Genomic DNA, 14,463 nt, shown 5'->3' on the forward strand with positions numbered 1-14,463 from the left:
TGAGAACAGTATCATAGTGGATGAAAGGAAGAACTTGGGAATATATTGTTCTAAAGTTCTTGTATATCACATGAAGCAGTATAAAATTATTTGAAGGCAGATTTTTTTTTTTTTTTTTTTTTTTTTTTTTTTTTTTTGAGACAGGGTTTCACTCTTCTTGCCCAGGCTGGAGTACAATGGTGCAATCTCGGCTCACTGAAACTTCCGCCTTTCGGGTACAAGCAATTCTCCTGCCTCAGCCTCCCAAGTAGCTGGAATTACAGGTGCCTGCCACTATGCTCAGCTAATTTTTATATTTTTAGTAGAGACAGGGTTTCACCATGTTGGTCAGGCTGGTCTTCAACTCCTGACCTCAGTAAATCAACCACCTTGGCCTCCCAAAGTGCTAGGATTTCAGACATAAGCCACCACTCCCAGTCAAAGGTAGCTATCTTTAACATCAATATAATGTATAGTAACTTCAAAAATGAAATAGTTAAGTATATGTCTAACAGAATATGTACTGCATCTGCTGAGTTCACTCACAATGTCAGGCTGACATTGTGAACTCATACCTACCGCAAAACACTCAAAAAGAATTCAAAGACCTAAATAAATTGAAATCAATATTAAGATTAATTGGAAGACTCACTGTAGCATAGATTTCTATTCTCCACTAATCTGTCTATAGACCTTTTGAGATTCTAAACAAAATATCAGTAGATATTTTTTCACTGAAATCAACAAGCTGATTCTAAAATTCATATGGAAATAAAGGAAGTAAAATAGCCAAACAAAGTTGAAAACAAAAACAAAGCTTGACAACTAACATTATCTGATTTTAACATTTGCTATAAAGCTGCAGTAATCGAGACAGTGTGGTGTTGGTGAAAGATCACTACCATAGATTAGTGGAACAGAATAAAATGTCTAGAAATAGATCCAAACACATGTAGTCAACTGACTTAAAACAAAATTATAAAAGCAAACCATTGGTGGAAAGGGAGTTTTTTTCAATAAATAGTGCTGGAAGAATTGGACATTCATATATACAAACATAAATCTTAACGAGATTTCAACCTATTTCATGAACCTAAAAATAATATCCATAACTGCATGCTAATAATATAGATCTATAATCTGAAACTAAAGCTATAAACCTAAATGAGAAAAAAAAAAAAAAAAACCTTAAACATCAAAGAAATCTTTGCGATTTTAGACTAAGTAAGGAGTTCTTATATTTAACACCAAGGTCATTATCTATAATAAAAAAGATATATTTCATAAAAATTTAAAACTTTGCTTCTAATAATATATTGAGAAAATTAAAAAAAAAAAAAAAAAACAAACAAAAAAAACAAAACAGGCCACAGAATAGAACAGAAACTTCACCAACAATAATACATGGATATCAAATAAGCTCAATGTCACTAGCCATTAATGAAATACAAGTTAAAACTTCAGGAAGATACCACTAAATACCTATTAGAAGAGAGTGAAGAGAAACTAGTAACACTAAGTGATGGGAAAAGTAGAAGCTTTGGGAAGAGCGTAGGGTTAAGGGATCTTCTGTGTTCTCTCTCAGGTCCCTCATGTGCTTCTGATATTTCAGTTCTTGCTGTTCCCTGCCTCCGTATAGGGAGCTCCATTAAATTCCTCACAGTGTAACTTGCTTCTAAGTTCGTTCATTTTCTTTGCAACCACATATACCGTAAGTTAGGGTTTTGCTGTTATCGAGCACCTGCTTTCCTTTCCCTCTGACTTTGCTTCCTAGCCCAGATGTTGGTTTTGCTGAAGTCTTCCTCCAGAAGTTTTCTAGCACGTTCCTCCATTATTAAAAAAAAAAAAAAAAGGTGCATTCTACACCTACCGGAATCAGTCATTGTTCAATTTTGGCTACTTTTGCTTCCCTGAGATGAACAATTCCCTGCCCGGAAACACTCTGTTATTTGACTAATATCTAACCCAAACCTGGACTCAAATCTGTCATGGTCCTTCCTGTGTTCTCTAAAGTATGCCTCATCTTTGCTGTGCCTTTCATTAACATTCCAATTCTTTAAATCTCTGGAGCACTTTCCTCAGGGCACAATCAGGCAATTCCACTATCTTCACCTAAAAATAAAATATGGTAGCTGGGTTTCTTAGACATTATTTGAATACTTTATTCTCATCTTAGTAGCCATCTTTCATCCAAAATAATCTAGTTTTCTGAATCATTTTTTCAAATCACTATCTGAATCTATGAGAGGTTTTCCCAATGATCCTTACTACAGGATCCCTAAACGCAACTTTAAAAAGAACTTCCTATATTTTTTTGTATTGGACACTTTAGAAACCTTCTTAGCCTTTAGGCTTATAGTATTTTATAGCTTTGGTTTCTTCAGATTCAACTTGAAAAAATGCCATATCATCTTAATAACATTTTCAAATAGTACTCCAAATCTTTTCTTTGTTTATCAACAAAATGTACCTACCTTCTATGGATGAAACCAAAATTTAAGTGTGAGAATTCTAAAGTTATTATCAGAGCATTTATGTTCTAGTTGAACCTGTGAATGCCTTAAGCCTGTGGGCAAGTCACATGAATTCAAAGTTAATTATTCCAAAGTTTACTTCCAAAGCACTGGTGACAATTCAAAATAACAATACCTTTGAACAGAATTTTAGACAGACTATGTATGAGAGAAACAATTTTCTGAACTTTGTATAGCTGACAAACACCTTAAGAAGAGCCAAAGGTAGGTAAATGAGCAGAATCTCATGTAAATTCATGCCTTAGCATTTCCTGCTCAGAAAAGGCTGTGCCTGTTTAATAAGATACAGTAGCTTTCCTATTAAAGCTAGTAAGACACTAGCTTTCCTTTTGCCACCATGACTGTAAAGGCCCTTCTGTACTGTCCATTTGCTGACTCTGTAGAGCTGGTTTGTGTTTATTAAATCTCCTCCTACTCCTGCCAAGACCAAAGCACCTCCTCCCCTTTTCTGAGACAACCAACATGACTTTTGCAATAGTTTGAGCAACTTCATACAAGGTCTACCCTCCTTTGTTTAAGTTTCTTTATCGGTAGAAACAGCTAAAGTAGTCTCCTATGTATCTGTGGTTTCACTTTTCACGGTTTTAGTGACCTGAGTTAAACCACAGTTCAAAAATATTAAATGAAAAAAATCTAGAAATAAACAATTCAGAAGTTTTAAATTGCGCACTCTTCTGAGTAGCATGATGAAATCTCATGCCATCTCACTGTGTCCCACCTGAGACGTGAATCACCCTTTTGTCCAGTGTATTTACACTGTCTGAGCTATCCACCCATTAGTCACTTAGTAGCCATCTGGGTTATTAGATCAACTGTCATGGTATTGCAGTAGTTGAGTTGCAGTAACCCTTATTTTACTTAATAATGGCCCCAAAGTGCAAGAGTAGCAATGCTGGCATATTATAATTGTTCTATTTTACCATATTGTTATTAATCCCTCACTATGCCTAATTCATAAGGTATACTTTATCATAGGTATGCAAGTACAGGAAAAATCCTAGTGTACATAGGATTCAGTACTACCTGTCATTTCAGGCATCCACTGGGCATCTTGGAATGTATCCTCCACAAATAAGAGTGGGACTACTGTATTTACATTTGAAAGAAGATACTGAATGTTAAATTTGTAATTTTCAAACACACAGTAAACTTGTTCCTTAAAACTTCTCTCTAATGCCCCAGAAAAAAAGCTTGCCTTTGCCAATCTCAAAAGTTACAATCCTCTTCATGCAGTAAAGTCCATGGAGGATTGTCTAGCAAGAGTTAAGGTGACTTAGTGAAAGTCTGAAGATCATGAGAAAAGGTTAGATTTTAGATAAAATTTGAATACAGTCAACAAGGTTTGATAATAGAAGATAAGATACAATATAAGAAGAGTTATGAGAATATCTCCAAGTTTTGGACTTGAGCAATTAGGTGAATACTGCTTACTGAGATGAGTGAAGATCAGGTTTGATCAGACTGGGGAAAATGGAGTTCAATTTTGGATATATTAAATTTAAATATCTAGTAAGTAGGAACCTCAAAGTGAATTGAGACTGATGATATAAGTCTATTAGTCATTATCATTTCAGTGAGATTACTGTTACAGGGTAAGACATGTAAATGAATGAGTTCATATAGGTTAGGCAGGGAATATAGCTACAGACAAGGTCTACTATCCCATCCTTAGGTCAGTGCTTTTCGGTTGTTGATGTGTATATTAATTATTTTGAGAACTTGTTAAAATGGAGAGTCTGATTCTATAGGTCTGGTGGTGAGTCTGGGATTCTGGCATTTCTATCAGGTTTCCTGGTAATACTGATCCACAAACCACACTTTCAATTCAATTATCTTTGGCATTCACATATTCATAGGTAGGGCAGAAGAGAAACGGCCAATAAAGCAAACTGAGATGGAAAGGTAATGAGATTAGAGGAAAACCTTTAATTGTTGATATAATGAGTTAATAGATCTAAATATTAAACCACTGTTGAATTCCTGGGGTAAATTCAGTTTGTCATAGCATATATAATTATTTTGTTGATTCCATTTGCTAAATTTTAAATAATAATTTTGGCATTTGAATTCACAAGGTAGAAATAGCTATAATTTCTTTCTGTTTCTTTCATCTTAGCAGTTTTGACATTAATTTTATATTAAATTTTTAAAATTAATTTTTATTTGTATCAAATTTATAAAGCATTATTTCTTATTCTTTTTCTATGTTCTAGAAGAGTTAAAGCTATCTTAAAGTCTTCTGTCTTTTAAAATTATATAGAATTTAGCTGACACCATATGTTTCCAGTGACTTTTAAATAGTAGAATCTTTTAAAGGTAAATTTTGGTAATATATGTTTTTTTAAAAACAAAAAACTCTGCAAATTTCTGCAGATGGTTTTCAAGAATATTGCCATAAACCTTCATATAGTATTATCTTATAGTTCTGTTACTATCTCCTTTGTGTGTGTCTGTGAGTGTGTGTGAGAGAGAGAGAGAGAGAGAGAGAGAGATTCATTTTCTTTATCATTCCTAACATTATATAATTTTGCTCTCAATAATGCCTTGTATTGGCCTTCGGGGGTAAAAATCAGTTTCTACAAAAATAGACATATATATTTTAATTTTAGCTATATAATTCCTACTTTTCATATCTGTTGGTTCATCATGTTGATCTTAATTACTTACCAAGATTGGTAGTAAGTTTCTTTTCCATTTCTAAAAAATCTTCCATCATAGTAGGTTTATATTCTTTCCAGTCAGTACAGCTTTTTTGCTGAGATCTATAAGTTTTGCTGTATAGTACTTATGTTTTACTTCCCATCTATCAAAATACTTTGAAATTTCTCTTTGTAAATGTTCTTTAATTCAAGGAATTTCTAGAGACATCATTTTCAATTACAAACAGTTGAGTGAATTTTTTAAAACTTTATTTACACTAATTATTTTCATTGCTTTCTTTTCTTTTCTTTTCTTTTTTAAGGGGGAGTTTCCCTCTTCCTGTCCAAGCTGGAGTGCAATAGCACAATCTCAGCTCACTGCAACCTCTGCCTCCCAGGTCTAAGCAATTCTCCTGTCTCAGCCTCCCAAGTAGCTGGGATTACAGGTATGTCCCACCACACCCGGCTAATTTTGTAATTTTAGTAGAGACGAGGTTTATGAATGTTGATTAGGCTGGTCTCGAACTCTTGACCTTGGGTGATCCACTGGTCTCAGCCTCCCAAAGTGCTGAGATTAGATATGAACCACCATGCCCAGCTATTTTCATTTCTGTTGGATCACAATGAGAGAACGGGCCTATGAGGACTCTAATTGCTTTAATGTTCTAAGCTTTACCCTCTGGCCTATAATGTATACGTGTTTTGTAGACATAAGAGAAAAAATTTTACATATCCAATAGATGTATATTTAGGTATATTGATTGAGTTACTCAATTATCTGTCTTGATTTTTTTCTGTATGCATCTTCCTAATTCTTAATGGAATATATTAAAAGCTCCTTTTTTTCTGTCAAGTTCTTCTTGCATTGTAATAGGTTTTGCTCCATATATTTAGCTACAATTTGATACCACGACTTATCTATAACTGTAATGCAGAGCTTTCTCGTAGGACTTCCTATGATGGAAATATTCTGCATCTGCACTGTCCCATATGGTTACCACAATCACATGTGGCTACTGAATACTTGAAATGTGATTGACACAAATAAATTTTATTTTATTTTAATTTAAATTTATATAGCCACATAGATGACTAGTGAATATCTTATAGGACAACATAGTTGTAATATCTTCTGTTTAAACTTTCATTATTTCTGTTTGTCTTGTTCAAGGTTTGTACTAGCTTCCTTTGACTGCTATGGCACATTACCATGGAATGGGTGGTAAAAAACAACAAAGGTTTCTTTCTCACTCTTCTGGAGACTAAAAGTGTAAAAATCAAGGCATTGGCAGGATCATGCTTCCCCTGAAGGCTACAGGGAAGAATTTTGCCCCGTGTCCTCTAGCTTCTGGTGGTTGCCCACCACTCTTGCATTCTTAGGATTGTAGCTGCCTCTGTCTTCACATGGTCCAGTTTCTGCCTCTGTCTTCATGTGGTTCTCTTCTCTGTGTCTCTGACCCCAAATCTCCTCTTCTCTTCTAAGAACACCAATCCTTAGATTTACAGTCCACCTTAAGCCAGTATGACCCCACTTTAATTTGATTACATTTACAAAAACCCTATTTCCAAATAACGTCACTTTCATAGGTACTGAGATTAGGACTTAACTCTATCTTTTTAAGGGATACAACACCATCTAAAACAGGGTTTTAAAATAAAAAATACTTCTTTTCCTGAATGTTACCAATCCCAATTTCTTTTTGTTTTTGACTATTTGTTTGCTAATTTTTTTTTTTTTTTTTTTTTTTTTTTTTTTTACTTTTCCATCACACTTACTTTTAAATTTGGTTTACCCTAGATACAATATAACCTAAAAAATCTGATGGTCTTTGTCTTTTTCAAAGAAGAACTCAATCTGTTCACATGCAATGGTATTAATGAAATATTCATTTATTTTTTCTAATTTTCCATATTTTACCTTGTTGTTCACTATTTTTTAGATTTCTTAGTTTAATGAAGTTTCTATTCATTTCATATGGCCTATGTTTTTAAAGAACAGATGTTCTATTTTATTTTTCAATTTAATTGTTACCTTCCCTTTTCAAACTTATATTTCGCTATTATTTATTTAAATAAGATACCAAGAACTGCTTACATGAAGAAATATTTTTTTCCATCCTCACATATGCACGCATGTTGGCCATGAGAATACACCTTGCAGATGTCTGGCTACAGGCAGTAGAATTGATGTAAGGCTCTACGTGTTGTATTCTGAAATCTATCAATGTGTTTTGCTGAGACAACGCTCATTGCAGATTGCTCCCCATCAACGGCTGAGCTTAGCAGAGGCATGGTAGTTTGTTTCTGAAAACAGGAGACTCCTCTGATGTCTAACTTCAGCTCAAAGACACCTCAGAGGACTTGACACAACTTCCTTGGATTGCATGGCAGGTTAGATTGCCCTCACCCCAAGTCCCTTTCTTTCTCCCTAACTTAGGAATTACAAGTACATGAAAGTCTGATACCTTTCCCCGTCTTCCCTGATTTCTCTTCATTTTCCTTCCCAAGTGTTTTCTTTAATAAAATCCTTGCATGTTCAATCTTATCTTGGAATCTCTTTCTTGGAGGAACCTCACTAACATACCACAACATATAATAAACTGAAAAATTTTAAATTATTTCAACTCTTCCCCAGTCGTCTCTGAGTTTTATTGAGAAAGTCTAATCCTTGTAGTAGCAAACTGTTATAGATTCTCCCTTGCCAGATAGTCATGAGTTCTGATATGGATTCATATTATACATTCCCAGACAATGTGTAAGTATCCCTTTACATTTAACTACTAACTGTGAACCTCTCATTTTTATCTTCCCACACCTATCTTGAAGTCTCTGTTCTGATTTGTTTCAGGCTTGGTAAAAGTCTCTATGTCAGGATCCTTGAATGTAAATACAAAAACACATTCTTAATTTAAACAAATGAAAAATAAGGGTATTAACCCATTTATGCCTGAGGTTGCAATTTTTTTTTTTAATTTTTGCAATCAGACCTTGGTAATGACCTTGAGCAGTAGGGTATAAATAACTCCCACATGCTTAGCATTCTAATAATGGAATGCTAGGCATAATTCAGTAGCTTCCAAATCTCAAAAACATCCAGAAAATCAGACTTGAAGGACATATACCAGATCTGATGCCCATATGAACTCATGAGGCTGCTCCAGAAAAGCCTCTTATGTTGCCACAGCGAAGCACAGGAACCATAGATCAGGTACCTGTCACAACCACATCTGAAAACTGGCCACCTCTTCATCCTCCCTGCTACCGGAACTCCATGCAACACCTCCTTTTTACACATCATTCTCTACAGAATCCAAAAGCTCAGGAACACATGGTTGGTGAAACATAGTTTATTTGCTTTGCCTGGGCTGCAAAAGAACCTGATAAATCAAATAACATTTTCCAAACAGAAATAATCTTCATAAACTGATGGATAACTACAACATATGGACATTAACACTTCAGAGTTCTTTCTTGATATTTCCACCACACAGGGAACACTGATGATAACTAGCGAGTTTTGTGCAACCATAATTTTGTGTGTGTGTGTGTGTGTGTGTGTGTGTGTGTGTGTGTGTTATTTCTTCTTCTTGACAGTTTAATTATTCATCAGCAGAACAAAGTATTATTGGGTAGATGTCCCTTTCTTTCAAAATGACATAGGTATTATGTTAAAGCTTTTAGCTTCCAGATAAGAATGAGATTTACTTGATTGCTTCCACCAGTAGGGATACGTTATTCTTTGTTCCTAAGAGCTTGCAAGAGTTTCTCTTTATTACTATAGTTCAGAAATGTATGAAGCTCTGATTAGATGTGTCTTTTTTTTTTTTATCAGCAACTCAACTTGCAATGTAAACTCTTTTATCCTAATGAATCAGATTTAATTTTCTTTAAACTTAGGGTAATTTTAACAATGCGATAATAATTCAAGCTTAGAGTAATTTTTATGTATTTTGAAACTTCCTCTTTTCATCTCCCTTTTGGGTGTCCCTGAATTTGCAAGCTTGGTCTGCTGGGTCTCCTAGAGCTCCCCTGCCAGCCTCTTACATTTTCATTCATTATTTATATGTCCGTATGCAATAATTTTGCCTTCTATGTTAAGATATTTCTTCTGTTTCATCTTCCAGGCCATGAATGTATAATTAGAAATCATGGTTTTTGCACAGCCTATAAACATTGCTATACCTTTTCTTGATTAGTTTATCTCTCTTTCTTGTTCAGGAGTTCTATTTAACTTTCTATTTATTTAACTCAATGCTTTGGCAGAAATGCTATCATGGCTCATCAGTAGTAGATCTGGTTATTGTCATATTTTATGAGGTGGTGGCTTCCCAGTGATTGGATAGCTGGTGTGGGAACAGATTGTTTAAACTCCCTTTTTGAGTTACATAGAAGGCTCCCAGGAAGGAGGTTCCTAATTTCCCACTCTTTCTTAGCCTTTTCGTAGGGAAGACTTGTGTCATCCATGTAACCAGAGTCTTGTGGGTCAGGAAGAACCTTGTAAAGTTACCCTAAGGTAGGATCTAAGTTATCTTTCTCACTGGTTGTCTGCTGATGTCTATGATAATAATTTTCTCAAGATCTCTCACTGGATTATTTTTGTCCTGGATTTCTCTGTTTTTTTTTTTTTGTTTGTTTGTTTGTTTGTTTTGTTTTGTTTTTTCCTATCATAAGAGAAGAAGCACCCCAGTGGATCATTATAGGGGACTTCCACGAATATCAGAGCTTCTATGATTTGGCTGTGTCCTCACCCAAATCTCATTTTGAATTGTAGTTCCCCAAATCCCCACATGTTGTGAGAGGGACTAAGTGGAGATAATTGAATCATGGGGGCACTTTTCCCCATCCTGTTCTCATGATAGTGAATTAGTTTTCATGAGATCTGATGGTTTTATAAGAGGCTTCTCCCTTCACGGGGCACTCATTCTTTTCTCTCCAGCTGCATTGTGAAGATGGATGAGCTTTCTTCCCCTTCCACCATGACTGTAAATTTCCTGAAGTCTCTCCAGCCATGCTGAACCATAAGTAAATTAAACCCCTTTCCTTTGTAAATTACCCAGTCTTGCCTATGTCTTTATTAGCATCGTGAGAACAGACTAATATAGTCACCTGTTTCACAAGCCAATAGTTGATTCTATGTTAAAGAAAAATTTCTCAAGAGGCACTGTGAGAATTAAGTTAGAAAAATTAGGGTTGTATCGGACTTCACTGTACACACAGGACAGTTAGCCTCACAGGACTTTGGGCATTACATATCAAAAGCACTCACCAGTCACTGAAAAATGTAAAATGCCCCCTCCATTTTCCAAATGCTTTTGGAGGAGTTGCTGAGTAGCAACTGTGGCTGAGAAAGTCCTACTGAAAACAAATAAATAGATAGGTAATTTAAAATTTGTTATTATGACGTGTCAAAAGATAAAATAGTGGACCAAGTTGATTTGAACTACCACAGAGAGGAAACACTACATAAAATACTATCATTTTAAAAAAAAATACATAGAGCACCTCAAAATAAATAGAAGAAAATCTTCTGCCCCCAATGACGAAGTAAGTGTGAACATCATTGTTACAGCTGCTGCAACTGATACCAGGCAGAAACGGGCTCCTGGATTTATGACAGTAGTTTGCTAAATTCCTTATAAGCAGAAAAATTGTGGTTTGCATAGTGAAATCAAAATGTTATCATTGAAACATGGGATAATCAGAGGGTCGCCATGTGCATGGAAAAAAAATTGTACTGAAAAACTTCACACAATTGTCAAAAGAAGTTTTTCCAAAAGATTTTCATTTGCTGAGGTTTCTGAATCAGTAAAATAAAATTATGCAAGAGAGTGAAAACCGTAATTGCTACATCTGAGGCTGCGGTGGGTTTGCTCCAGGTTTTAAGGTAGATTTAGGTGTTTTCCCCATACATCTCTCATATCAGGACCCATGCTGAAAGGGGAATGTTTACTTGGGATATATTCTTCTCATAGAAGAGGGAAGAAGAACAAGAGCTCACAAACCTTTAAAGTTTTTGCTCAAATGTGCGTTATGTCTCAGTGTCTTTCATTGACTATTGTCAATGAAAATGATCAATCACATGATCAAGCCCCATGTATTAGGTTGGAGCAAAAGAAATCCTGGTTTTCGCCACTGAAAGTAGCGGCAATTAAAACAATTTTGCCATTACTTTTAATGGCAAAAACCATAATAGATGAGGCAGGAAATCCATGCTTCTCATGGCTGAGGGTAATGGGGAGGGAATATTTGTTGGACAGTAATACAAGCTATCATACCCAAAAATGCTCACAAACAACTTAAATGCCACAGAAGACAGAGCTTTACATGCTTCAGGAGATAAAGCAGTTAATCTAGAGTAGCCAGGATCCTCATGTCTTATGCTCTGATGATGTGGCTTAACTATTCAGCTGTAACCCCAGGTTGAACCTCATGTGCCCTTCCCAATAAATTTCTAGAGACAATTGAGTCCTTTTAGTCTGCACTTATGGTTAAGGAGGCTTCTTGTTCTGAAATTTCCCCTAAGCCATGACTCTGTTTGTATTAACCCTGAGTTTTGATGGAGTGCGATGATAAATAATATGTGGAAGGTTTACATTCTGACCTCAGCTACGAACTAGAAGATACCGAATTCAAACTCAGAGCTCAAGAATAACCCTTTTATTTTATCATTATAGTTCCTCCTGAAACGATGAACACAATTAAGTGGCTCACACCTGTAATCCCAGCACTTTGGGAGGCGGAGGTGGGCAGATCACCCAAGGTCAGGAGTTGGCGACCAGCCTGACCAACATGGTGAAACCCCATCTCTTAAAAATAAATAAATAGGGCAGGCTCAGTGGCTCACGCCTGTAACCCCAGCACTTTGGGAGGCCGAGGTGGTGGATCATGAGGTCAAGAGATCGAGACCATCCTGGTCAACATGGTGAAACCCCGTCTCTACTAAAAATACAAAAATTAGCTGGGAATGGTGGCACGTGCCTGTAATCCCAGCTACTCAGGAGGCTGAGGCAGGAGAATTGCCTGAACCCAGGAGGTGGAGGTTGCGGTGAGCTGAGACCATGCCACTGCACACCAGCCTGGGTAACAAGAGCGAAACTCTGTCTCAAACAAACAAACAAACAAACAAAATAAATAAATAAATAAATAAAATAAAATAAGACAATTAATTCAATAGGTGAACTAACAGTGAGAAAACCAAGAGCAAGAAAATGTAAAGAAGAAAAATTTATTGACTTAAGAGGTCATAAATATTTTGTGTACATATTAAATATGTATATCTCTTTGTAACAAAGGAACATCCAACTTTCTTTTAGCACTAGAAATGCACTAATTTCTATCTGCTAGTGCAACAAAGTACCACAACCTTAACTAAGGTGGCTTAAACAACAGAAATATGTTCTTTCACAGTTCTGGAGGCTGGAAGTCAGAAACCAAGGTGTTGACCAAGTTGGTTCTTTCTGGAGGCTATGACAAAAGTCTGTTTTATACCCTTTTCTTCTAGATTCTGCTGGTTTACTGGTAATCTTTGGTTTTCTACAACTTAGGGTGTATTACCCTGAACTCTGCCCCTATCTTCATATGGTCTTCTCCCTGTGTTTGCCTCTGTTTCCAAATTTCTTATTAAAAAACCAAAAAACAAAAAACAAAAAACAAAGTTGTATTGGGTTCGTGAAAAGAGAGCCTGCATAGCCAAGTCAATTCTAAGCAAAAAGAACAAAGCAGGAGGCATCACACTACCAGACTTCAAACTATACTACAAGGCTACAGTAATCAAAACAGCATGATGCTGGTACCAAAACAGAGATACAGACCAATGGAACAGAATAGAGGCCACAGAGGAAATACAACATATCTACAACCATCCGATCTTCGGCAAACCTGACAAAAACAAGCAATGGGAAAAGGATTCCCTGTTTAATAAACGGTGTTGGGAAAACTGGCTAGCCATGTTCAGAAAGCAGAAACAGGACCCCTTCCTGACACCTTACACCAAAATTAACTCCAGATGGATTAAAGACTTAAACATCAGACCTAACACCATAAAAACCCTAGAAGAAAATCTAGGCAAAACCATTCAGGACATAGGCATAGGCAAGGACTTCATGACCAAAACACCAAAAGCAATGGCAACAAAAGCCAAAATAGACAAATGGGACCTAATCAAACTCCACAACTTCTACACGGCAAAAGAAACAGTCAATAGAGTGAATTGGCAACCAACAGAATGGGAAAAAAATTTTGCAGTCTACCCATTATGAAGATTAACTTGATCACCTGCAAGATTCTATTTCCAAATTATGCCACATTCACAGGTGCTGGGTGTTAGGATCTCAACACCTTTTGCAGGGACAGAAATCAACACATAATAACTTTTTAAAATGACGTTTTACTCAGAAACTCAACAAAGAGCTGCAATAGAGCAGCTCTGGTTAAGTGAAGGTAAAGGGGGAAAGCTCAGAGGATCCTGACCTCAACTACCTCCTAAAAAAACTCACTGAAATGTTCCTGAGATATCTATATCCTCTTCACAGCATAATTCTAAAATGACTATTCATATTTTATTACATTATAGGGTGATTATAGCTAATAACAATGTATTGTATATTTCAAAATAGCTGGAAGAATTTTGAATGTTATTACCACAAAATGATAAATGTTTAAAATATGCTAGTTATCCTGATTTAATTGTTATACAATGTATACAGGCATGGAGACATCACATCATATGACATAATATGTATAATTATTGTGGGTGAATTATAAATAAAATACGACTGAAACTTAAGAAAATAAAATGACTATTCCACAGCTTCATTTTAAAATACTTATGTAGTATATCCTCATATAGGAAAAAAATAATTTATTTAATAATCTGATATTCATAGATATTTCCATTTTTAAAGCTTTTTCCTTATTGCAAGTAATATGGTGCTTAACAATTAATACTTAACATGTAGCTACATTTTTGTGTACATATTTTATAATTTCTTTAGCAATATTTTCTAAATGAAAATGCTTTTAAATACTTATATGTTAGCATATTATGCTAATTTGTTTCCTTTCCAAAAACAGTTGTCCCCAATTTATTTTCTTTTCAGCTTTATATCATAATACTTTTAGATTTAGCTGAACCTCATCACAGAGCATTGAGTTTCAAGGGAGAGTTACTACTCTGGGCTGAATGTTTGTGTCATACCAAAATTAACATGCTGAAATTATAACCCTCAGTGTGATGATATTAAAACGTAGGACCTGTTGGATGTTATGTCATGAAAGTGGAGCCCTCAGAAATGGGGTTAGTGTCCTTATGA

This window comes from Saimiri boliviensis, chromosome 6 (assembly GCF_048565385.1).
Source record: "Saimiri boliviensis isolate mSaiBol1 chromosome 6, mSaiBol1.pri, whole genome shotgun sequence".
Lineage (NCBI taxonomy): Eukaryota > Metazoa > Chordata > Mammalia > Primates > Cebidae > Saimiri > Saimiri boliviensis.